This window comes from Hypanus sabinus, chromosome 1 (assembly GCF_030144855.1).
Source record: "Hypanus sabinus isolate sHypSab1 chromosome 1, sHypSab1.hap1, whole genome shotgun sequence".
Classification (NCBI taxonomy): Eukaryota; Metazoa; Chordata; class Chondrichthyes; order Myliobatiformes; family Dasyatidae; genus Hypanus; species Hypanus sabinus.
The window spans coordinates 57,915,277-57,942,891 of record NC_082706.1 but is presented as its reverse complement, the minus strand read 5'-3'; the positions used below and the strand labels follow the sequence as shown (position 1 = coordinate 57,942,891).

The 27,615-nt window shown below is 42.2% G+C and overlaps 1 pseudogene; it reads right to left on the bottom strand.

Moving 5' to 3' along the window:
• Positions 1–858: 858 nt before the first annotated feature.
• Positions 859–26,436, bottom strand: LOC132394080 (gastrula zinc finger protein XlCGF57.1-like; annotated as a pseudogene).
• Positions 26,437–27,615: the final 1,179 nt, after the last annotated feature.

Here is a 27,615-nt window from a genome sequence, read left to right as displayed (position 1 = left end):
ACTTAAGTACCAGAGACAGAGTTTGAAACACAACTGATTTATTTGTCTCAGATTTAGAATATTAAAGTCTAGTCCCATTAAAGGTGAATGTGCAGCAGAAGAAACTCCTCCCATGCCCAGTGACCAGGGTGCAGAACTGGGTGTGGTGAGCAGCAGCAATAATTGCAGAGTTCAGCACCGACAGTCACTCTCAAGTTTGCATTCAGCAATGGTGATCGACAAATACACAGCATGCAGCTTAATGAAATTTTCTCACATTGTGTACCTGTTAATGTGTCACTAGTGTAACATGCTGTAAGGATTCACTGCTAATGTAATGGCCTCTCTGTAATATTTCACTGCTGAGCTAATGGTTTCTCTGTAGCAACATTTAGGTTACAACGAGAGATAAGACCATAAGACAAAGCAGCAGAAGTCGGCCATTCGGCCCATCGAGTCTGCTCTGCCATTTTTTCATGAGCTGAACCAATCTCCCCTTTAGTCCCACTTCCCCACCTCATCATATCCCTTGATGCCCCAACTACTCAGATACCTATCAATCCCTGCCTTAAATACACCCAATCACTTGGCCTCTGCTGCTGACCATGGCAATAAATTCCAATAATTCACCACCCTCTGGCTAAAAAAAATTCTTCACACCTCTGGTCTGAATGGGCGCCCTTTAATCCTTAAGTCATGCCCTCTCGTACTACACTCCCCCACCATGGGAAATGTAGGCCTTCTGAAAATACAAATACACAACATCCACTGCATCTCCCTTGCCTAGCCTACTTGTAATTTCCTCAAAAAATTGCACTAGGCTTGTCAGGCAGGATTTTCCTTTAAGGAAACCATGCTGAGTTCTGCCTATCTTGTCAAAAGCCTCCAGGTACTCCGTAAACTCATCCTTGACAATCGACTCCAACAACTTCCCAACCACTGATGTCAAGCTAACAGGTCTATAATTTCCTTTATGCTTCCTTGCCCCCTTCTTAAATAGCGGAGTGACATTTGCAATCTTCCAGTCCTCCGGAACGAGAGCAGAATCTCTTGACTTTTGAAAGATCATTGCTAATGCCTCCGCAATCTCCACAGCTACTTCCTTCAGAACACAAGGATGCATTCCATCTGGTCCAGGAGATTTATCTACCCTTAGAATATTCAGCTTCCTGAGTACTTTCTCTGTCGTAATTGTGATTACGCATATTTCTCTTGCCTGACACCCTTGAGTGCCCGGTATACAGCTGATGTCTTTCTCGGTGAAGACTGATGCAAAATACTCGTTCAGTTCCTCTGCCATGTCCTTATCTCCCATTACAATTTCTCCAGCATCATTTTCTATCGGTCCTATATCTACTCTCACCTGTCTTTTACTCCTAATACACATGAAAAAGCTTTTAGCATCCTCTTTGATATTATTTGCTAGCTTCCTTTCATAATTTATCTTTTCCTTCTTAATGACCTTCTTAGTTTCCTTTTGAAAGCTTTTAAAAACTTCCCAATCCTGTCTTCCCACTAATTTTTTCTTCCTTAATTGCCCTCTCCTTTCCTTTTATTTTGGCTTTTACTTCTTTTTTCAACCATGGTTTCAACCTTTTTCCACTCGAAAATTTCTTTTTTTGGAATATATCTATCTTGCACCTTCCTCACCTCCCGTATAAACTCCAGCCATTGCTACTCCGCCGTCCTTCCAACTGGTGTCCCTTTCCAGTCAACTTTCGCCAGTTCCTCTCTCATGCCACTGCCCTTCCTCCACGTCAGATTTCGGCTTCTCTTTCTCAAATTTCACAGTGAACTCAATCTTGTTATGATCACTGACTCCTAAGGGTTCCTTCACCTCAATCTCTCTAATCACCTCTGGTTCATTACACAATACCCAATCCAGTACAGCTGATCTCCTAGTGGGCTCAACAGCAAGCTGTTCTAAAAATCTCGTAGATATTCTACAAATTCTCTCTCTTGAGATCGAGTGCCAACCTGATTTTCCCAATCCACGTGCATGTTAAAATCCCCTACAATTATCAAAACACTGCCCTTCTGGCAAGCCTTTTCTATTTCCTGTAGTAATTTGTAGTTCACATCACTGCAGCTGTTAGGAGGCCTGTATATAACTGCCATCAGGGTCCATTTACCCCTGCAATTTCTTAGCTCAATCCATAAAGTTTCTGCACCTTCCGAGCCTATGTCAACTCTAATGATTTAATATCATTTCTTATCAATAAAGCCACGCCACCCCCTCTGCCTACCTGCCTATCCTTCAAATACACCACGCATCCTTGGACGTTCAGCTCCCAGAGACATGCACCCTTTAGCCACATCTCAGTGATGGCCACAATATCATACCTGCCAATCTGTAGCTGTACGACAAGATCATCCACCTTATTCCGAATACTGTGCGCATTTAAAAAACACCTTAAGTCCATTATTTGGTACTTTTTGCTTTTACTTCACTGCAACTTTATTGCACTGCAACTCATCCCAATGGCTGAAAAATTTGCCCCATTCCATGCCTGTCCTTCCTGACATCCTTACTACTCACTATCTTAGATCTATTTCTGTTTTGCCTCTCCTCTGCTCTATCATTCCCGTTCCCAACCCCCTGCCAAATTAGTTTAAACCCCCTATAACAGTTCTATTAAACTCTCCTGCCAAGATATTGGTCCCCTTCGGGTTCAGGTGTAACCCGTCCTTTTTCAAAAGGTCATACTTCCCCCAGAGGAGATCCCAATGATCCAAGAATCTGAAACCCTGCCCCCTGCACCAGTCTCTCTGCCACACATTCATCTGCCTGATCCTACTATTCTTGCCCTCGCTAGCACGTGGCCCAGGTAGCAATCCTGAGATTACTACCCTGGAAGTCCTACTTCTCAGCTTCCTTCCTAATTCCCAGAAATCTCTCTTCAGGACCTCCTCCCTTTTCCTATCTATGTGATTGGTACCAACATGTACCAAGACAGATGGCTGCTCAACGTTTCCCTTCAGGATATTTTGGACCCTATCCGAGACATCCCGTACCCTGGTACCTGGGAGGCAACCCACCAAGCGGGTATCTCTATCATGGTTACAGAATCTCCTGTCCGTTCCCCTCACTACGGAATCCCCTATGACTTCCACAATACTCTTCTCCCTCCTTCTGTCCTGCACAACAGTGCCAGACTCCCGGTCACCGTGGCCTTTCCCTGTCAGATCATCCCCGTCAACAGCGTCTAAAACAATATATTTGTTCCTGAGGGGGACAGTCACAGGGGTGCTCTCCACTATTTTCCCTTCCCTCTCCTGACAGTCACACAATTTTCTGACCCCTGTAACCTAGGGATCACTACCTACCTGTAGCTCCTGACTATCACCTCTTCACTTTCCCTAATAAGCAGTAGGTCATCAAGCTGCAGCTCCAGTTCCCTAACACGGTCTCTGAGGAGCTGCATCTCGGTGCACCTGGTGCAGATGCGGCCATCAGGGAGGCTGCAGGTCTCCCAGGATTCCCACATCTGACACCCCGAACAAAGCACAAATCTTGTAGACATGCTACTTAATTCTACAAGAATGAAATAATGAAAAATAAGCCTACCCAACCACTTACCTCGCCAAACACATGAACTTTTTAAACCGTTAGCTCATACTGTTAGCTGTGTGAGCCCTGCTGTTCCTTCGTCTGTCCAGGCCGTTTCATCAAGGGGAAAAAAGAGAATTGATGCCTTGCACTCGCCTCTTCCCATTACCGCCTAAACCCTTTGAGCCAAAGACCTGCACTCTGCTGCCTGCTGTATAGGGTGGTCTTCTTTTTTAAACTCTCCACACTGTCCTGTCTACGTCACACGGGCCTCTGCAGTCTCACCCTTCTTGTACTGAAGAAAGTTTTTTTTATAAAAACTGTCTTCCTTCAGGGTTTAGCTCTGATGCTGCACTTCTTGTCCCGATGAAAAGAACAGGGTTTTGGAATGGGGGCTATCCAATGACAGAAATGTTGTTCTTTCTTGTGAGTCTGGAAGAGAGATTTTCATGGTCTTTATCCAGGGAGAGATGAGAAGATGCGACTAGAGAGAGTGAGCTATTTTTCTATTTTTTGTTTTCTTCACTAACCCTATAGTCAAAGTAAGAATTATAAAGCTCAATCGTTTGATCACACATTCTGTACCGTTTTTCATTTTGGGGTACTGATCCGTAACAGGGGGCACATCACGCAGCATCCACTCAAATGAAGTCTGGCCCGGATCACCTTCAATAATATGCTGTCAGCTTAAGCGGGAGTTACATAAGGTTAGATGACTGAGTGAATCTCTTCCCACATTTACAGCAGATGAACGGCCTCTAGCCAGTGTGAACTCGCTGGTGTTTCTTTAGGTGGGATGAGCAAGTGAATCCCTTCCCACACACTGAGCAGGTGAACGGCCTCTCTCCAGTGTGAACTCGCTGGTGTTTCTTTAGGTGGGATGAGCAAGTGAATCCCTTCCCACAGTCTGAGCAGGTGAACGGCCTCTCTCCAGTGTGAACTCGCTGGTGTGCTTGTAGGCTGGATGACCAATTGAATCCCTTCCCACATTCTGAGCAGGTGAATCGCCAGTGCCCAGTGTGAACTCGCTGATGTTTGTGTAGGTGGGATGAGCAAGTGAATCCCTTCCCACAGACTGAGCAGGTGAACGGCCTCTCCCCAGTGTGAACTCTCTGATGTACCTTCAGTTGGGATGAACAAGTGAATCCCTTGCCACAGTCCGAGCAGGTGAATGGACTCTCCCCAGTGTGAACTGACTTGTGTGCCAGGAGGTCCGACGACTGAGTGAATCCTTTCCCACATTCTGAGCAGGTGAATCGCCAGTGCCCAGTGTGAACTGACCGGTGTGCTTGCATGTGGGATAACCGAGTAAATCTCTTCCCACAGTCTGAGCAGGTGAACGGCCTCTCCCCAGTGTGAACTCTCTGATGTACCATCAGTTGGGCTGACCGAGGGAATCCCTTCCCACAGTCTGAGCAGGTGAACGGCCTCTCCCCAGTGTGAACATGCTGATGTACCTTCAGTTGGGCTGACCGAGGGAATCCCATCCCACACTCTGAGCAGGTGAACGGCCTCTCCCCAGTGTGAACTCGCTGGTGTACCTTCAGTTCAGATGACAAAGTGAATCCCATCCCACAATATGAGCAGGTGAACGGCATCTCCCCAGTGTGAACTGACCGGTGTCTCAGTAGTTGGGATGACTGACTGAATCCTTTCCCACATTCTAAGCAGGTGAATGGCCACTCCCCAGTGTGAATTGACCGGTGTGCTTGTATGTGGGATAACTGACTGAATCTCTTCCCACAGTCCGAGCAAGTGAACGGCCTCTCCCCAGTGTGAACTCGCTGATGTACTTTCAAATGAGATAACTGAGTGAATCCCTTCCCACAGTCCGAGCAGGTGAATGGCCTCTCCCCAGTGTGAACTCGCTGATGTACCTCCAAATGAGATAATCGTGTGAATCCCTTCCCACAGTCCGAGCAGGTGAATGGCCGCTCTCCAGTGTGAACTCGCTGATGTACTTTCAAATGAGATAACTGAGTGAATCCCTTCCCACAGTCCGAGCAGGTGAATGGCCTCACCCCAGTGTGAACTTGCTGATGTACCTCCAAATGAGATAACTGAGTGAATCCCTTCCCACAGTCTGAGCAGATGAACGGCCTCTCCCCAGTGTGAACTCGCTGATGTACGTCCAAATGAGATAACTGAGTGAATCCCTTCCCACAGTCTGAGCAGGTGAACGGCCTCTCTCCAGTGTGAACTCTCTGATGTACCTTCAGTTGGGATGAGCAAGTGAATCCCTTCCCACAGTCTGAGCAGGTGAACGGCCTCTCCCCAGTGTGAACTCTCTGATGTACTGTTAGTTTAGATGAGCAAGTGAATCCCTTCCCACAATCCGAGCAGGTGAATGGCTGCTCCCTGGTTTGAACTCTCTGCTGAGCCATTAGGTCAGATGACCGAGTGAATCCTTCCCCACAAGTTCAGCAAATGACCAGCCTCTGCCCAGTGTGAACTAACCGGTGTGTCCACAAGTGGGATGAACAACTGAATCCCTTCTCACCCACAGAACAGGTGAATGGCCTTGTGCAGTGTGAACTTGCTGAGGCACCTTCAGTTGATATGACTATTTGTATCCATTCACACTGCCTGAGCAGATGAATGGGATTCCCCCTGTGTAAAATGACAGGCGTGCCAGTCAGTCAGATGGCCGAGTGAATCCCTCCCCACAGTCTGAGCAGGAAGGATGATCGAGTGAATTCCTTGCTCCACTTCTTAAATATCTGGACAGAGACAGCAAAACTGGCGTGTCCTGTTCGAAATTCCCACAGATAAATTCCTTTTCATTTTTAACCTGTAAAAAGATTTACAAAATACGTCAGACAACATTTCAGATGAGATCCCTTGAGTTGTCAAGGTGTAATCTAGCATAACACTGTTACAGTGAAGTTAAACCCAAGTTGTAGAGAGAACTAACTGGGCACAGTGCTGGTAACTGGAATGACCAAACTCTCTGATGCTCTTCCTGTCTCTATAAGAATGGGGCATTTCTGCCATCACCAATCTGTGACCTGGCTCAGTCTGACTATCTCCATTGGTATTACTCCGTGTTTCCACTGAGCCGTTTGGGTTCCTGGCCCCACAGTAACTGAAACACTCTCACACAAATAGCCAGCAGTGCATTCCACGCACCCACCACTTTCTGTGGAAAAAAACTTACCCTGACATCCCCTCGGTATCTATTTCCAAGCACCTTAAAACTATGCCCCCTCGTGTTATCCATTTCACCCTTGGGAATAAACCTCTGGCTATCCACACCATCAATGCCCCTCATCATCTTATAGACCAAAAACAGGCTCCAAACATAAACAAGATTATACATTGCTTTGAGCATTTGTTGGAAGTATACAAAATTATGAGGGTATAGAGACGGTAAATGACAACAGCTTTTTCCACTGAGGTTGGGTGGGACTACAACCTGAGATCATGTTTAAGTGGGGAAGGTGAAAATTCAACGGGAGCATTTGGTAAGGCTCTTTACTGAAATGGTCGTGAGAGTGTGGGAACGAGCTCGGTTTCACCATTTAAAGGAAGTTTGGATGGGAGCCTGGGTATGGAGGGTGATGTCCTGGTGCTGGTAGTTGCTTTAGACAGCTTAAATGTAGCCTGTTACAAACTGAACCTCTCCATGTTTCTATGACAAAGAAGCTGGTCAAACTTGATTGGAAGGGCAAAGGTAGGAATTATGACGGAGCAGCAATGGCTGGAGTTTCTGGGAGCAATTCGGGAGCAGAGTGATCGATACATCCCAAAGAAGTGGAAGTATTGGAAAGGCAGGAGGACACAACCGTGGCAGAAATGAGAAACCAAAGCCAACGTAAAAGCCAAAGGGAGTGCAAACAGAAGAGCAAAAATTATTGTGAAGCTTTTAGAAACCAGCAGAAGATGATTAAAAAAGTCAGCTGAGCTCAGGGTGTGGAATGGTGATATTGTAGTCATTAATGAGTCTTGGTAGCACCCAACAGTCTGAGGCATTTACAGGAACAAAATATATGGGGCCTCAATATCTCTTGAACACCAAGGTTCCCTACACCAGTTACCTTTCAACTTTTATTTTGGCTGGCACATACAAACCAGACACCCTCAAAATTTCACTTATGAAGGCTTCCTGCTTATCAAGTACTCCTTTGCCAGAATACAGCTTGTCCCAAACCACACTTAGCAGGTCCTTTCTGATACCATCAACATTGAACTTTCTCTAATTTAGAATCTCAACCCATGGACCAGACCTCTCTTTTTCCATATTTACTTTGAATGTCATGGCATTATGATCACTGATTCCTGTCACCAGCCCTAGCTCATTTCCTAACAGCTTATTGAACACCTCTATGTCGGGAATTCTACGTACTGATTAAGGGCACATTTCACAAACTCTACCCCATCTAGTCCTTTTACAGTTTGAGAGTCACAGACAATATTTGGAAAGTTAAAATCATTTACTGAATCAACCTTTTGTTTCTTGGCATGGTCTGCGATCTCCATATAAATTTGTTCCTCTAAATCCCTCAGACTGTTGGGTGCAACCAAGTCCCAGTAATGGCTACAATATCATAATTCCGTCCTGAGTTCATCTGGATTTCCTACAATGCTTCTTGCATTGTGATATACACATCTCAGCATATTCATCGCACCATGCTCAACCATTTGATTGCTGACTCTATCTGAGGTTTGAAATCCTAAGAATTTTCTACACGGAGACAATTGAGAGAATCCTGACTGGCTGCATCACTGCCTGGGGTGGTAACTGTACTTCCCTTAAACACAGGATCCTGCAGAGACTGGTGCCGACAACCCAGCGCATCTGCAGATGTGAACTTCCCATTATTCAGGGCATTTACAGAGATACTTGTGTAGAAAGGACCCAGACGATATTGGGGACCCAATTCACCAGAACCACACACTGCTCCTGCTGCTGCCATTCAGGAAATGGTCCCACATCAAAAGGACCAATCATTTCTGGGACAACATCTTCTGCTAGGCCAATCAGACTGATTCATTCATGCTGATACAATTGCATTTCCTTGTTTTATTGTCTGTCCTATATACAAACTATTTATTATAAATTACAGATTGCACATTTAGATAGAGACGTAACATAAAGGTTTCTACTCCTCATGTAATAAAGTCAATTTAATTCAATTCACCCTCTCCACTATCTATTCTGTCATTATGGCTCCCATCTCCCCTACAACTTATTTTAACCACATCACCTCCTCCCCCCCATACTAGTATTAGCAAGCCCTACCTCTTGTTCTGTTCCCCTAACAAAACCCCTATCACCCATTTGACTTTACTCTGCCAGGTAATTCCACCCCCCCCAACAATTTCTATAGTAGTCCATCTGTTGTGCGAGACAGCAACAACAGTACTCTGTGATCGCTATTTAACCTCATTCCCCTTCCTGACTCTCAACCTGTTTCCGGTGTCCTGCACCTTGGGTATAATTCACCTCTCTTCATGTCAAATCTATCAGCCCCTCCAACTCCTGGATGATCCGGAATTCATCCATTTCAAATTCCAACTCCTTACAGTGCAGGGTTACAAACTGCAGCCGGATGCACATCTTGTAGATGAGGGCATCAAGGCCACGAGATCTCCCCACCTTCCCCCCAATCTCCCCTCTAATTTGTAATGACCAGTGTATACATAAATCTTGTACTGTGCATGTATTTTACCCAGTGACATGTGCACAGTAAATTTTCTGCAGAGTGGTTTTCATTTGAACGGCTAGCAAATCATTGTCAATAAGAACATTGATCACCTCTAGGTTTGATAGAGTTCATCTGCACTCACACAAACCATGCAGCACGCTTGTAAAGGGTACTGAAGGATTTTCTCACCAGAGCTTTTGCACATTGTCCACGTGCGGTTTGCTTGCCAAATTATGTTTTAAAAAGTCAGATTTCCAAGTATCACTCCACTTCTTCTCATTTGTAAAAACTCTTCAGCAACTTTTGCATCACCACAATACACACAGGTAACACCAGTTTCTATATTGGACATAAATATTTCCCCTGAACCCTCCAGACGAATTGAGGGTATATGAAAAAAAAATAATTTTGAACCTATGTAACCTCTGGCTAAAAAAACAATTGGGACTGAATAGGAATTTTTGTACTGAAGTAAACTCAGTCTCCAGCAGGTATCTAAGACAGGCTCATTACCAGTTCACTGCAGCTTGCAGAGAGACACACTGAGAGCTGGTAACATCATACATTGTACCCTCATTTGAGTAAAGGAAGAAGGACTTGCAGATAAGGACAGGAATGAACTCTGTCTGTAATTAAGTCCGGACCCTGCAAAGGGAATAACTGTTAAGGACAGGACAGTACATCCATCTGTAATTAAAACTTTGATCTAGTGAACACTCTTAACTAAGTAATTAAGTTTTGCACCAACAGACTTGGTGGACATACCAGTTGAAACAACATCTTGCAAGAGTAATATATGGGGCTTACTATGTATAAACAGATGGCTGTAACCTGACTGAGTCAGTCCACTTGTCAGACGGTGGCAGTGCTTACGTGCCTTCCCTTTGACAACTGGGTCTCATTCTCCTGCAGGAGAATACACAATAAACTGTGGAGACTTTAAGAAGCTGGTCTCCCGAGTTTTATTCATATTCAACTTTAACATTTGGCATCATGAACAGGATCCCAATATCGGTCGTGCCAAACAGATGGGCTGAGTAAGCGACTGGACCACTCTGGGGAATACGGAGACCGACCGGGCAACCAATAGGTACCTGACTTATTGTCACTCTCCGTTAGTTCCTTTGGAGGTACGGTCTCTCGCCCAAGGCCGATCGCATAACCTTGACAGGATTGGGAAGGAATCCGTCGGGAGACTCGTATAAGGTATGCAAAATTTTACTAAGTGGGCAGGTGGTGGTCACGGGTAAATTTATCAATTGAGCAGTAGGTGCCAGCCGGGCAAATTTATTAAGTGGGCAAGAGGATTTGTGCCGAGTAAATTACTTAGAGAACAGGGGTCAATTGCAGTCGAGTGATATGAGTGGGCCAGGAGCAGCCCTACAGGCAAAGAGGCTAGACTGCGTAGGCGCGTGACGTAGCGCTCCAATGGTTTAAAAAGGAAGACCGCCATACACAGCGGCCATCGTTGGAGAGGGCTGAGACAGAATGGGTCGAATCGGCTCAATCTGGCTTCTGCAAGAACAGGCAGAGGCGGTTTGAACAGGGCACAACTGAGCAAGCACGTGTAAGTCAGTGGGAGAATTTAAATAGCGAGCAGAGGCTCAGTACAAGCTTCACTGCAGGTGAGGTAAGATCCTTTAATTAATCTAATTAGATTAGGAGTAGGTAATGAAGGCAGAAGTTAGGGCAGTTGAGTGCTCCGTTTGCAGTATGTGGGAAGTCAGTGCGAGCACTGTTGTCCCTGATGACTACACCTGCAAAAGGTGCATCCAGCTGCAGCTCCTGACAAACCAGGTTAGGGAGCATTCATCATTAAGGACCCTCATCACGCAGGGCATGCCTTTTTCTCATTGCTGCCATCAGGAAGGAAGTACAGAAGCCGAATGATTCAAAAAGTGCTTCTTCTGCTCTGCCATCCAATTGCTGAATGGACATTGAACCCATGAAGAATACCTCGCTATTTCCTATTCTATTTTTTGTACTAGATATTGACACATACAACTATAACACAGACGCAAATATTTGATAGAGATGGAGGGGGGGGAGAGGGGGGGAGAGGGGGGGAGAGGGGGGGAGAGGGGGGGAGAGGGGGGGAGAGGGGGGGAGAGGGGGGGAGAGGGGGGGAGAGGGGGGGAGGGGGAGAGGGGGGGAGAGGGGGGGAGAGGGGGGGAGAGGGGGGGAGAGGGGGGGAGAGGGGGGGAGGGGGGGAGAGGGGGGGAGGGGGGGAGAGGGGGGGAGGGGGGGGGAGGGGGGGAGAGGGGGGGAGGGGGGGGGAGGGGGGGAGAGGGGGGGAGGGGGGGAGAGGGGGGGAGGGGGGGAGAGGGGGGGAGGGGAGAGGGGGAGAGGGGGAGAGGGGGAGAGGGGGAGAGGGGGAGAGGGGGAGGGGGAGGGGGAGGGGGAGGGGGAGGGGGAGGGGGAGGGGGAGGGGGAGGGGGAGGGGGAGGGGGAGTGTGTGTGTGTGTGTGTGTGCGTGCGCGCGCGCGCGCACCCCGGTCAAAATTTCTGTACTGTAAATAGTTAAGTGAGTAGAAGATGAACTGATCTCCAAAAGTCATAAAGTTAAAAATGAAACATTCTTTTCAACATTTTAAGCAAGATTAGTTTTTAGAGTGAAAAAAAGGAAAGGAACATCATGCAAATGTTTAGGCATCCCAAGAGATTTGAGCTCTCAGATAATTTTTACCAAGGTCTCAGACCTTAATTAGTTTGTTGGGGCTATGGCTTGCTCACAGTCATCATTAGGAAAGGCCAAGTGATGCAAATTTCAAAGCCTTAAAATACCCTGACTCCTCAAACCTTGTCCCAACATCAGCAGCCATGGGCTCCTCCAAGCAGCTACCTAGCACTCGGAAAATTAAGTAATGCCCACAAAACAGGAGAAGACTATAAGAAGATAGCGAAGCGTTTTTTATGTAGCCATTTCCGCAGTTTGTCATGTAATTAAGAAATTAACAGTTAACAGGAATGGTGGAGGTTCTTGGAAGACCAAGAAAACTTTCTAAGAACTGCTCGTAGGATTGCTAGAAAGGCAAATGAAAACCCCCGTTTGACTGCAAAAGACCTTCAGGAAGACTTAGCAGACTCTGGAGTGGTGGTGCACTGTTCTACTGTGCAGTGACACCTGCACAAATATGACCTTCATGGAAGAATCATCAACAGAAAACCTTTCCTGTGTCCTCACCACAAAATTTGGTGTCAAAAGTTTGCAAAGTAACATCTGAACAAGACTGTTGCATTTTGGAAACAAGTCCTGTGGACTGATGAAGTTAAAATAGAACTTTTTGGCTGCAATGAGCAGAGGTATATTTGGACAAATAAGAGTGCAGAATTTCATGAAAAGTACACCTCTCCAACTGTTGAGCACCGAGGTGGATCGACCATGCTTTGTGCTTGTGTTGCAGCCAGTGGCACAGGGAACAATTCACTGGTAGAGGGAAGAATGAATTCAATTAAATACCAACAAATTCTGGAAGGAAACATCACACCGTCTGTAAAAAAAAACTGAAGCTGAAATGAAGATGGCTTCTACAACAGGATAATGATCTTCCTTTCTTTCTTTTTAAATCTTTTTATTAGTTTTAAACAAACATAAATGAAACATGAATGCAAAGTGTTTGAGAGTACATAATTAATGGTTTAAATAGACATTCAGATATATAATAATAAAAATATATAACCTCTCAAACTCAGAACATTAATGAACAAAGTAAAAAGAAAAAAAAAAGAAAGACCCCAAAAAAAAGAGAGAGAAAAAAAACAAAAAAAAACACTAACCAACATGGGCCATTGAATAATATTACGTACATATACAGTAGTGCCAATAACTCCGAACCTCCATCCAAATAATTAAGGATAATATAAGTAAGGTTTAGGAAAAGACAATTCAACTCATATGAAAATGTTGAATAAATGGTCTCCAAGTTTCTTCAAATTTAACTGAAGGATCAAAAACCACACTTCTATTTTTTTCTAAACTCAAACAAGAAATAGTTTGAGAAAACCACTGAAATACAGTTGGAGGATTAATTTCTTTCCAATTCAATAAAATAGATCTTCTAGCCGTTAATGTAACAAATGCAATCATTCATTGAGATGAAGCAGATAAACGATTATTATCTGTCATCGGTAAACCGAAAATTGCAGTAAGAGGATGCGGTTGGAAATTAATATTTAAAACTCTTGAAATAATACTGAAAATATCTTTCCAATAATTTTGTAAACAAGGACAAGACCAGAACATATGAGTCAATGAAGCAACATCAGAATGACATCTATCGCAGGTTGAATTAAGATGAGAATAAAATCGAGCCAGTTTATCCTTAGACACATGAGCTCTATGTACAACCTCAAATTGTATTAGGGCATGTTTAGCACAAATAGAGGACGAATTTACAAATAACACCATTTTTTCCTATTGCTCAGTAGATATAGGAAAATGCAACTCTTCTTGCCATTCCTTCTTAATTTTTTCTGATACATCTAACTGTAAATTCATAATCATCTCATAAATGATGGCTACTAAACCCTTTTGATAAGGATTAAGGGCTAAAATTCTATCTGTAATGTCCAATGGACATTCTTCCGAAAAAGACTGGAACTCATTATACAAAAAATTTCTAACTTGAAAATATCTAAAAAAAAATGGGTTTTAGGTCAATTATATTTATTAGATAGCTGTTCAAAGGACATACTGTTATCATCCAGAAACAGTTCACGAAAACATGTTATACCTTTGTTTTCCATAAAAGAAAAGCTTGATCCATAGATGAAGGCCGAAAAAAATAATTAGATATTATAGGACATGATAAAATAAATTTATTCAAACCAAAAAATTTACGAAATTGAAACCAAATTCGTAATGTATATCTGACTATAGGATTAGTTATCTGTTTATTCAATTTGAATAAAGAAAAAGGAAGTGAAGATCCTAAGATTGAAATCTGTGAAAAATCTTGCACAGGTTTACATTCCAAATTTACCCATTGTGGGCAAGTAGCTATCGTCCATTCTTTTGTCCAGAATATTAAATACCGTTTATTGACTGCCCAATAGTAAAATCTTAAGTTTGGTAAAGCCAAGCCGCCCTCCTTCTTAGGCTTCTGTAAATATTTTTTGTAAATATTTTCTGTAAATATCTAGGATTTTGTAAATATATCTAGGATTTTGTAAATATTTTCTGTAAATATCTAGGATTTTTGTTCTGCCACAAGTAAAAGATATTTTAGAGTCAATAGTATCAAAAAAAGCTTTAGGAATAAAAATTGCTAATGCTTGAAATAAATATAAGAATTTAGGTAGTATCGTCATCTTAATAGCATTAACTCTACCAACCAATGACAAAGATAGTGCAGACCACCTAATAGCTAGTTGCTTAATTTGATCAATTAAAGGTAAAAAGTTAACCTTAAATAAATTTTTATGTTTTTTAGTAATTTTAATACCTAGGTAAGTAAAATAATCTGTAACAATTTTATATGGTAAATGTTTATAAATTGGAACTTGCATATTTAATGGAAATAGGTCACTCTTGTTAAAATTCAATTTATAACCAGAAAAATTACTAAATTGAGCAAGCAAAGACGAAATAGCAGGGATAGATCTTTCAGGGTCAGATATATATAATAACAAATCATCAGCATATAATGATACTTTATACGTCCTCTCCCCACGGGTAATAACCAGAATGTTAGGTGATTCACGAATAGCTATAGCCAACGGTTCTAAAGCAATGTCAAATAGTAAAGGACTTAAAGGGCAACCTTGCCTTGTACCACGAAATAGCTGAAAAAAAGGGGATCTTTGATTATTGGTAAAAACCGAAGCTAAAGGTTTATGCTATATTAATTTAATCCATGATATAAATTTTGAACTAAAATTAAATTGTTGCATTGTAGTAAATAAATATGGCCATTCAACTCTATCAAATGCTTTTTCAGCATCTACAGAAATAACACGTTCTGATATTTTAGATGAAGAAGTATAAATAATATTAATTAATATTCTAATGTTAAAAGATGAATAGTGATTTTTAATAAATCCAGTCTGGTCTTCAGAAATAATTCGAGGTAATATATTTTCTAATCTAATAGCCAAAATTTTACTGAAAATCTTAAAATCCGTATTTAATAAGGATATAGGCCGATAGGATGCACATTCAGTGGGGTCTTTATCTTTTTTAAGAATTAAAGAAATAGAAGCTTCATAAAAAGATTGTGGCAATTTACCTACACTTAATGCATCTTTAAAAATTTTACAAAGCCAAGGAGAAAGTATAGAAGAAAAAGATTTAAAAAATTCTACAGGAAAACCATCTGAACCAGAAGCTTTACAAGAATTCATTAAAAAAATAACCTTTTCTATTTCAGACTCCGTAATAGGTGTATCTAAAATTACGTTATCCTCAACAGTTACTTTTGGAATATTCAATTTCCTTAAAAATTAATTTATTATAGAAGAATCCTTAGTGAATTCTGATTGATATAAGGAATTATAAAAATCTTGAAAGGCTCTATTTATCACTTTGTGGTCGATCGTCAGAGTACCATCTTGTTTCCGAATCCTAGTAATCTGTCCTTTATCCGAAACAATTTTCAATTGATTAGCCAGTAATTTACCAGACTTATGTCCATGCATATAGAATTGAGTTTTGGATTTAATTAACTGACTTTCAATCGAAGAGGATAATAATAAAATATGTTTCATTTGAAGTTCCACTCTTTCTTTATAAAGTTCTTTACCAGGGGTCATTGAATAAATCTTATCAATTGCTTTGATTTTATCAACTAATGTTAATATTTTAGAATTAGTTTGTTTCCTAACTCCAGCAGAGTATGAAGTAATCTGTCCATGAATATATGCTTTAAAAGTATCCCACAAAATTCCACTAGAGATCTCTGCTGTAGAATTTGTTGAGAAAAACAAATCAATTTGTTGTTTAATAAAGTTAACAAAGTCTAAATCCTGCAATAAAATAGGATTAAACCTCCAAAATTTAGCATTGATATATGAATCCTTTATTTTAATAGACAACTTCAGAGGTGCATGATCAGATATGGTAATGCAGCCATATTTACAATCAGTAACATCTGTGAGTAAATGGTGATCAATGAAAAAGTAATCAATTCTTGAGTAATTATGATAAACATGGGAAAAGCATGAAAACTCTTTGTCATTAGGGTGTAGAAAACACCAAATTTCACAAATAGCTGAATCAATCATAAAAGAGTTAATAAGAGAAGCCGATTTATTCGGAAGAGTTTGGGTAGGCTTGGATCTATCCATCACAGGGTTTAAACAACAGTTAAAATCCCCACCCATTATCAGTCTATATTGATTCAGATTAGGAAAGGATGTAAATAAGCATTTAAAAAATCCAAGACAATCAGTATTTGGAGCATAAACATTAACTAAAACAACTTTTTGATTAAAAAGTAGACCAGTAATAAGCAAAAATCTACCTTGTGGATCTGAAATTGTTTCATGATGTATAAAAGAAGTTGATGAGTCTATAAAAATAGAAACACCTCTTACTTTGGCTTGCCAATTTGCATGATACTGTTGACCCTTCCAAAACCTAAAAAAAGCTGACTATCCACCTTCCTTACATGAGTCTCCTGCACAAAAATAACATTGGCATTCATTCTATTGAATACTTTGAATATTTTTTTCCATTTGATCGGATGATATAAACCATTAGTATTCCAAGAAACAAAATTAATAATCCTATCCATATTGACAATATTTATTCCAGTTAACACATAAGTTTAAAAAAAAGTGAACTCATGAACCCGGAAGAAGGAAGTGAGTTCAAGGAGAAACCGGAAGTCCCGGCACTGCAACCATTTTTGTAGTTTCATATAGGCCCATGAAATAAAACTATGCAAAAAGCAAGCAAAAAGAGAAAAAAGAAAAAGAAAAATCCCCCTCCCTCCACCCTCGAAACCCCAGGAAAAAAGCCAAAAAGAGGCAAGCAGGCAATCTAATACTAAAATTACCCCCGTGTCTCAGGACGGCAACTCAAGACAAAAAAAAAGAAAAAAATTCAAACAACCCATATTATAAGAAAGGGTTAATACAACAAAAGTTAAAATATAAAATTAGTATTATATATATATATATATATAACAAAAAGGTTAAAAAAATTAAATTGATAAAACCCATAAATAAATACCACTAAATTAATATTTTAAATGAGAGTTTAAAACTTTCAAACTCATCAAAACGGATATGACGTTCCAAGCACTGGAGTCTGTCGGGAAGAAGAAACGCCATTTTATTATTATTTTTTTTAATCTTAATACTTAAATGTTAAAAATATAAAAAAGCTTATACAAACTTAAAAAAAGGAACCCTAATCAGTTATTTTCAAGGTTAATAGATTAATAACCAAAAAAAAAAGAGAACTTTTACAATATATAAAAAATACATGTCACCCAATGTGGAAGAGATTGAGAATCCCAGATGGTCTGTTGCCTCCCTGGTGCCAGGGTCTGCGATATCTTGGATCGAGTTCTCAGTATTCTCAAGAGGGAGGGTGAGCAGCCAGATGTCGTGGTCCATGTAGGGACCAATGACATGAGCAGAAAGAGTGAGGAGGTCATGAAAGGTGAGCTTAGGGAGCTAGGTAGCAAGTTAAAGGACAGGACCTCCAGGATAGCAATCTCAGGATTGCTACCAGTGCCACGTGCAGAAATAGTAAGATAGTGCAGATCAACACGTGGTTGAAGACATGGTGCAGCAGGGAGGGCTTCAGATTTATAGACAATTGGGCAGTCTTCCCAGGGAAGTGGGACCTGTTCCGGCAGGACGGTTTACATCTGAACTGGAGGGGGACAAATATTCTTCCAGGTAGGTTCAGCTAGTGAGGCTTGAGTAGATTTAAACTAGATTTAAACTAGTAGGGAGGGGAACCAGAGTGTAGGAAGAGACGTATGGGAGAAGGAAGAAAAAAACAGACGAAGAGGTGGAGAACTTCTTAAATGCATTTATTTTAATGCTAGGAGCATTCTAAGAAAACTGGATGAGCTTAGAGCATGGATTGATACCTGGAAATATGATGTTGTAGCTATTAGTGAAACATGGCTGCAGGAGGGGTGTGATTGGCAACTAAATATTCCTGGATTTCGTTGCTTCAGGTGTGATTTAATCGGAGAGACAAGAGGGGGAGGTGTTGCGTTGCTTTTCTGAGAAATTATTACAGCGGTGCTCTGGCAGGATAAATTAGAGGGCTCATCTAGGAAGGATATTTGGGTGGAATTGAGGAATGGGAAAGGTGCAGTAACACTTATATGGGTGTATTATAGACCAACTAATGGGGAGTGAGAATTGGAGGAGCAAATTTGTAAGGAGATAGCAGATATTTGTAGTAAGCACAAGATTGTGATTGTGGGAGATTTTAATTTTCCACACATAGACTGGGAAGCCTATACTGTAAAAGGGATGGATGGTTTGGAGTTTGTAAAATGTGTGCAGGATAGTTTTTTTGCAGCAATACATAGAGGTACCGACTAGAGAAGGGGCAGTGCTGGATCTTCCGTTAGAGAATGCAATAGGTCAGGTGATGGAGGTATGTGTTGGGGAGCACTTCGGGTCCAGTGATCACAATGCCATTAGTTTCAATATAATTACAGAGAAGGATAGGACTGGACCCAGGATTGAGATTTTTAATTGGAGAAAGTCTAACTTTGTGGAGATGCAAAAGGATTTAGCAGGAGTGGATTGGGACAATTGTTTTATGGGAAGGATGTAATAGAGAAATGGAGGTCATTTAAAGGTGAAATTTTGAGGGTGCAGAATCTTGATGTTCCCGTTAGGTTGAATGGAAAGGTTAAACGTTTGAGAGAGCCATGGTTTTCATGGGATATTGGAAATTCGGTTAGAAAAAGAGAGATATCTACAATAAATATAGGCAGCATGGAGTAAATGAGTGCTCGAGGAATATAAAGAATGTAAGAAGAATCTTAAGAAAGAAATTAGAAAAGCTAACAGAAGATAAGAGGTTGCTTTGGCAAGTAAGGTGAAAATAAACCCTAAGGGTTTCTACAGTTATATTAATAGGAAAAGAATAGTGAGGGATAAAATTGGTCCCTTAGAAAATCAGAGTGGACAGATATGTGTGGAACCGAAAGAGATGGGGAGATTTTGAACAATTTCTTTTCTTCGGAAATCACTGAGGAGAAGGATATTGAATTGTGTAAGGTAAGGGAAACAAGTAGGTAAGTTAAGGAAACTATGACTACTAAAGAAAAGGAAGTCCTGATGCTTTTAAGGAATATGAAAGTGGATAAATCTCTGAGTCCTGACAGGATATTCCCTAGGACCTTGAGAGACATTAGTGTACAAATACCAGGGACATTGACAGAAATATTTCAAATGTCATTAGAAATGGGGATGGTACCGGTGGATTGGAGTATTGCTCATGTGGTTCCATTGTTTAAAAAGGGTTCTAAGAGTAAACTTAGCAATTATAGGCCTGTCAGTTTGACATCAGTGGTGGGTAAATGAATGGGAAGTATTCTTAGAGATGGTATATATAATTATCTGGATAGACAGGGTCTGATTCAAAACAGTCAACACGGATTTGTGCGTGGAAGGTCATGTTTGACGAATCTTATTGAATTTTCTGAAGAGGTTACTAGGAAAGTTGACGAGGGTAAAGCAGTGAATGTTGTCTATATGGACTTCAGTAGGGCCTTTGACAAGATTCCACACAGAAGGTTACTTAGTAAGGTTCAATCATTGGTATTAATACTGACGTAGTAAAATTGATTCAACAGTGGCTGGATGGGAGATGCCAGAGAGAAGTGGTGGATAACTGTTTCAGGCTGGAGGCAGGTGACTAGTGGTGTGCCTCAGTATCTGTACTGGGTCCATTGTTGTTTGTCATATACATTAATGTTCTGGATGATGGGGTGGTAAATTGGATTAGTAAGTATGCAGATGGTACTAAGATAGGTGGCGTTCTGGATAATGAAGTAGGTTTTCAAAGTTTGCAGACAGATTTAGGCCAGTTAGAAGAGTGGGCTGAACGATGGCAGATGGAGTTTAATGCTGATAAGTGTGAGGTGCTACATTTTGGGAGGAATAATCCAAATAGGACATACATGGTAAATGGTCAGCCATTGAATAATGCAGCAGAACAGAGTGAGCTAGGAATAATGGTGCACAGTTCTCTGAAGGTGGAATCTCATGTGGGTAGGGTGGTGAAGAAAGCTTTTGGTATGTTGGCCTTTATAAATCAGAGCATTGAGTATAGGAGTTGAGATGTAATGTTAAAATTGTACAAGGCATTGGTAAGGCTGAATTTGGAGTATTGTGTACAGTTCTGGTCACCGAATTATAGGAAAGATGTCAACAAAATAGAGAGAGTACAGAGAAGGTTTACTAGAATGTTACCTGGGTTTCAGCAGCTAAGTTACAGGGAAAGATTGAACAAGTTAAGACTTTATTCTTTGAAGTGTAGAAGGTTGAGGAGGGACTTGATAGAGGTAGTTAAAATTATGAGGGGGATAAATAGAGTTGACGTGGATAGGCTTTTTCCATTGAGAGTAGGGGAGATTCAAACAAGAGGACATGAATTGAGAGTTCGGGGGCAGAAGTTTTAGGGTAACACGAGAGGGAATTTCTTTACTCAGAGAGTGGTAGCTGTGTGGAACGAGCTTCCGGTAGAAGTTGATATTGTCATTTAAAGAAATATTGGATAGGTATATGGACAGGAGAGGAATGGAGGGTTATGGGCTGAGTGCAGGTCGGTGGGACTAGGTGAGAGTAAGCGTTCGGCAGGGACTGGAAGGGCCGAGATGGCCTGTTTACGTGCTGTAATTGTTATCTGGTTATATATGTATGAATATTGGGTAAGTAGTCTTTATAGGCTATTTAGTATAATGTATTGATATATTTTTTTCCTTGCAGTCTTTACTCTTATATGCAGATTAATAAAAATATTGGAAAGAAAACACTCTTTTAATATTGACCGAACACAAGACATTGTATCCCATCTCTGGGCAATTTAAGGCCATGAAGTCGGCCGCACCAACTGCCCCCCCCACCGTCCGGATCACCGTGAATGAAGGACAGACTCTCCCATTCATTCCGCGATACACCCTCAAGCCCGGTGTAACGTTTTATGAGGACAAAAGCTCTTTTTTGGATCCAGAAGGAAAACAATATTCTGGCTATGCGATATTAACGGAGAGTGAAGTAATTGAACAGGCCTCCTTTGAAGCAGATGTCTCTGCCCAGAAGTCTGAGCTGTTTGCTCTGACTCGTGCCAGTAACCTAGCAACAGACAAAAGTGCAAGTACTTACACAGACTCCCGTTATGCATTTGGAATTGTGCGTGACTACGGGGCTCTGTGGGAACATGGGGATTCCTGACTTCCTCTGGCCACCCCATTAGTAAACAACTTACTCACCGCTCTACAGCTACCTTGAATTTTGGCTATTATTAAATGTGCGGCCCACACCCACATGTTCAACCAGGTAACTGAACACAATGCTTTAGTGAATAAGACAGAGAAATGTACGGCACAACCCTCGGTAGCTGTCGTCCCCTTGGGTTCCCGTCAAGCAACCTTCCGTGACTTAAGCAGAATGAGTTTGTCAGACGTGCAGGATGTACTTACTTTTCAGAAGGATGCCTCTGAGGAGAAGCACAAGCTGTGGTCCCAGATGGGGTGCCAGAAAGACCCGACCTAGGTTTCTGGATCACCCCAGCGGGACAGGTTAGTGTTCCTGCACAGTTTTTACCAATATAGGTTGATTATATACATAATTGTACACACCTGGGAAAGGAGGGAATGGTTGGTAATCTGTATCCTGCACTCCAGGTACCACTCCCTTGACAGGTGAAATTTTTTCCTGTCTACAAGTTGATTTGATTGAATTGCCTAGAGTACATTGCTATAGATACTGCTTAGTTATTATAGACGTGTTTAGTAGATGGATTGAAGCTTTTCCAACTACCAATAATACTGCTATGACTGTTGTGAAGATATTATTACGGGATATTAATTCCCAGAGACACTGAGCTCTGACGTTCCCACACTTTGTGGCAAAAGTAAACGAAGGGGTATGTAACAAACTAGCTATCAAGCAACAATTCCACTGTGTACACAACCCACGGGCCGCTGGCATAGTGGAAAGAGCCAATGGCACTCTGAAGAGTAAATTGGCCAAACTAACAGCGGAGACTGGACTCACTTGGTTGAAGGTCCGACCACTAGCCAAATTCCACACGAGGGTTACCCCACAGGGGAGAACGGGTTTGTCACCAGTTGAAATCATTTATGGTCGGCCCATGAGGACATCCTGGACACCAAGACCTTCTGTACCACTGCTCCCAGAACGTCTACCAGCAAAATTGGATATGCATATCCTCGGGGAAGAGATGGAGAAATATATATGCCAACTAACCAAAATTCTCCAAGCATTACATTCACAGGTACAACAGGCTCACAAGGAAGAGAACTACCCCACAGAGAGGAGTGACTATCCCACCATAGAACCTGGGAATTTTGTCCCGATCAGAACTGGGATCGAGGGAAACTCAGACCTCGGTGGAGAGGACCATATCAGGTGATTCTGACCACTCCCACGGCTGTGAAACTGAAGGGGCAATCTCCGTGGATATATCGAACAGACTGCAAATGTGTTACTGAAGGAACTGAGTAGAAGGACTCTCTCGGACTAAAGGGAAATGTATTGGTTGATAGTGGACTGATGAAACCTTAGGTTTCCAGCCGTGGACTGTCATTTTAAGAGAAAGTGCCTGAGTAACATCATAACACTCATAACACCTAACTTTTGATTGTTTTGCATGAGTTGTTATATTACATGTAGATACAAATAAAGGTAGTGCTGTTAACATCAAAACCAGACTCCAGGTGTGGCCTATTGCTGCTGGTTCATTTAAACCGTTACGGGTATGTAATCGTGGTGTTCGTGTTTATGTCTTTGAGAGGGCTCACCACAGCATCCAGGGGTCCCCATGTTAACACCTTTCTGTCTCTTTGTCACACCGATACCAAACAGGTACAACTGGGGGCCTGCTGGGTTTGTGCTGAAATTGCACAGCATGCTCAAATTATGATTCCAATGTCAGTAATCCTGCTCAACCAGAGAGAGGAACTCTCAGCCTGGGCTTTCTCGGGGAAGTGAGGTGAGGAACTGTGGTCCCTCTTGCTGTCAGTGTTTAATTAATTTGGCTGCAGCACTTGAGGAGCTGGCCACAATACTGCAGGGGCCCTGACAGAAACACAGGGCCAAGTAACAGAAATATTCACTGAAATGATTGCAATCCGGCAAACGTATGGCTTTAGATTTTATCCTAGATGAGAAAGGGGGAACCTGTGCTATTATTGACACAGAATGCTGCACCTATATCCCTGATGAGTCTACTAACATTACATCCCCTCCAAGCACAATGCCCAGGAGAGTGACAGCATCAAGAAAGTAGGGCAGGAATTACACGGGTTCACCGAAGGATCGAAACGGTGCTCTTTGAAGGCCAGTTCGGTAATTTGTGGGGCATGCTGTTGCTTCATGGCCTAACAATTGTACATATCATTGTTATAATTATTGTTGTATGCTGTTTTTACCCACTGATAAGTCAATGCTGTACTTCATTGCTTTCTCTGTAAAAAAATTACTGCTTTGTTGATCATGTAATAATCAAAAGGATGGAGTGATAAAGTATGTAAAAGGGTTAACACCTTGTTAAAAAATAGCACCCTGTTTTCTGACAGAAACTGCTGATGATCAACAGATGTGCTAAGCCATGCTGAGTCATATTTCTTCTTGAGGGTAGCCAGCTATGGTTTCAGGATGGTTATCTCCTTGTGCACTCATGCGTAGAGATAAGACAGCTTCAGTCTGCTCTGTGTGTTTAAGCCATTAAGACTATTTAGTAATTTGACTTTAGGGGCTGTCATGTAGTAAATAACTTTGGCTACAGCCTGTCTTGTGTGGGGGGTATCTAGACAGATATATCTGTGGTGTAAGGGGAATTGTTGCTCAGTTAATGGATTGGGCAGGAAAAGTCATAGACTGTTTCTGTTTGAACAATTAACTGAGTAAGCCCTGGGTGCTTGGAATAAAGAGGTTGTACTTATACGGGGTCTCAGTGACTTTATCCAGTGATTTCCACAGAATGGGAGTGGTTTTAAAGGGCTGGGCTGCTGGAAGAACATCACTAGACCTGGAGTGATTGCATCTGGGTCTGACAGAGGAATAACTGGTTCTTCTGGGCACATTCAGTCTCACTCCAACTATTCCCTACCTTCCCTTGTACAGGTATGTAATGTCTAAAGGACCAGAGTTTGAGTAAATGAGACTCACCAAGCTTTCTCCTGACTGAATCACTGGAATCTCCGAGTCAGATGGGTTCCCTCAGTCTCCAGTTGATGCTCTCAGTCCTCGTTCATTTGTTGCTGTTCCCTCGTCTTCGGTCGTGGTTTGCTTCCAGTTGGGGATTTTTCTTCCAATAAATCTCTCACTGGATCTAACTTTAAATTGAAAGATAATGAAGCACAGTAACAATAAAAAAGAGAACCAAACATTTCTGCTTAATGGTTCTAAAAACAAAACTCACCGAAATCTAAATATTGAAGGCAAATACACAGTAGTGATCTCAGTGAACCTTTTATTCTCCCTCATACGTCACAAAACGATATGGGATAAGCAGGAGCCATCATTCAGTCATGGTGAGACATAAGACACAGGAACAGAATTAGGTGATTCGATTCATCTGGTCTGCCCCACCACTCAACCATGGCTGATTTTTATTCCAACACCATGTTCCTGCCTTCCCCCTGTAACCCTGTAGCTACTTAGCAATCTGGAATATATTAATCTGTCATAAATATACCCAAATGGCAGGCTCAAACAACCTCTGCGGGAACAAATGCCATACTTCAGACATCTTTTGGCCAAAATAATTTTCTCAACTCAATTTTAACAGGAAGCATCTTTATTCTGAGACTGTGCTGTCAGATCACAGACTCTCCGTCTGATGGAAACATCCTCTCCTTGTCCACGGTATCCAGGCTTTTCAGCATTCAGTACGTTTACTTAACCGTACATCTCCCCACCACACCACCATCCCTCTGAACTCCATTGAGCACAGGTCCAGAACCATCAGATGCTCCTCATACATAACACTGATCATTCCTGAGATTATTCTTGTAAACCTTGTTGGCAACAACTGTACTGAACACATTTCCGGGAATAACAGATAAATTGGTACCAGGATAATTTTCAGGGAAAAGTTGTGCTTTCTTAACTGTTCTACTATCACAGAACGAGCCAATTCCATTTCCAGGTTTAAACAAGTCCGTTTCAGGAAATATAAGCCATTGCAGGGTGAATGTAATAAATAGAAACTGGAATTACCAGAAACGCTCAGCAGCTGAGGAACAGCTGTGGGGAGAGGAACAAACTTTACAATTCAATTAAAAACGTTCGTCAGAATGACCTCAAACCTTTTCAGATGTTAGTGCAGATCTCCAGCAACTTGAGATGCTGCCTGATTTCCTGCGAGTGACAGTGAGGGGGGATTTCCAAAAACAGTTTGAACACCAAACTCACGGGTCTACTTCTACTGTTCTAAACAACGGGGCAGCCCATCCGGGGACTGTCCACCCACACCACGTGATCTTACGTCAAAAGCGGAGGGCGGGGCAGATCGGGGCACACAGCCTCACGTGACCCGTTGGCAGGCTTTCCATTTCATTTAGAAACATAGAAAATAGAAAATAGGAAATAGGTGCAGGAGAAGGCCATTCGGCCCTTCGAGCCTGCACCGCCATTCAGTACGATCATGGCTGATAATCCAACTCAGTACCCTGTACCTGCTTTCTCTCCATACCCCCTGATCCCTTTAGCCACAAGGGCCGTATCTAACTTCCTCCTAAATATAGCCAATGAAGCGGCCTCAACTGTTTCCTGTGGCAGAGAATTCCACAGATTCACCACTCTCATTTCTACGGAAACTAACAGCCTGGGCTCCTGGTTTGCATCGTTCAATGCCGATCCAGTGAAGCTGACACATTTCTGACGAGCCCAGATGACTGGGTACTAAATGAGTAATCGGCCCTCAGGGCCAACATCGGATCTCCCCGGTCGGGATCGGTCTCAATACTCACCGACGCAGACAGTGATACCGACCCGCGGCTCTCGGCGATAATCCTTTAGCGACCCCACAGACGATCCACTCCTGCGCTGAGCGGAAAGGAAACAAGGTCCACACGGAGACAGTGAGCATGCGCGAATATATTGTTACATCATCCGGAGGGCGGGGCCTCGGAAACAGTCGCGCAGATGCTGCCCGTCTGTGGTTAAATGGGAAGGACAAACGTAATCACGTGACCGGTGGGGTCTCCCACCCCAGGAAAAATATATCGTCTGTCCACTCTATCTTTTCCTCTCGTAATCTTGTAAACGTCCATCCAGTCTCACCCCAGCCTGCGCTGCTCGACAACAACATTTTGTCCAACGTTTCGCTATCGCTCATACTCTCCAATCCAGGCAGTATCCCGGTAAACCGCTTCTGCACCCTCTCCAAAGCCCCGACATCCTTCCGAGAATGGGGGCAAACAGAACTGTATCAAACACTCCAGATGAGGTCTAACTAGTTTTATAAAGCTGTGTTACGAACTGTAACGTTTTAGAAGCGAACCAGCAGCAACAGAGATCACACTGGAGTCTGATTTTAATGTTGAAACCACTCACTTTATTAGTATCTACTTACAGTAACTTAATGAAATAAAGATAACACTGTTATGTATGTATGAGTAAATATAACTCCCGAACTATCGAGCCTGAGCGAACAAAGCTTAGAGTGTTGAGATGGTAAAGTAGGAAAGTTCAGGAATCCTTTAGCTGTACCCGCCTTGATGCTTGCAAGGGCCGATACAGAATCGCGACATATCACAAAATTACTATCCTGCTCACTCCGTTCTAGTGCTAACAATATGGCAAACATTTCACCTGCATAAACACTCAAGCAATCCGGCATTCTCTTGCTAATTTCCACTTGATAACTTGGCACAACAATTGCAGACCCTGTTGCACCCGTTTCTGGATCCTTTGATCCATCCGTAAAAAATCTGTACGTCTTTATATTTACATTCCCTATACCTATAATATTCATGAGTATATCAGCTGCTTTATTACTGCATTTGATTTTAAGCAACTCCAAATCCACAGAGGGATTTTCTAATACCCAGAAAGGTAATACAGGCCACACCACACTTGGACAAAACTTTTTATCTTATACAGGAGAGCCGTTTGCTCTCCTGTCCAGCCAAAACTTTCTTTTTGTGTCCTTTCCATTTCCCAGCATGTCTCCAACACCCTTTTTGTAGGATGGCTATCACCATGCCCCCTTTCGTTAATCCAGTAACTGGCCTCCAGTAGTTTATGTCGCAGCCCCAGTGG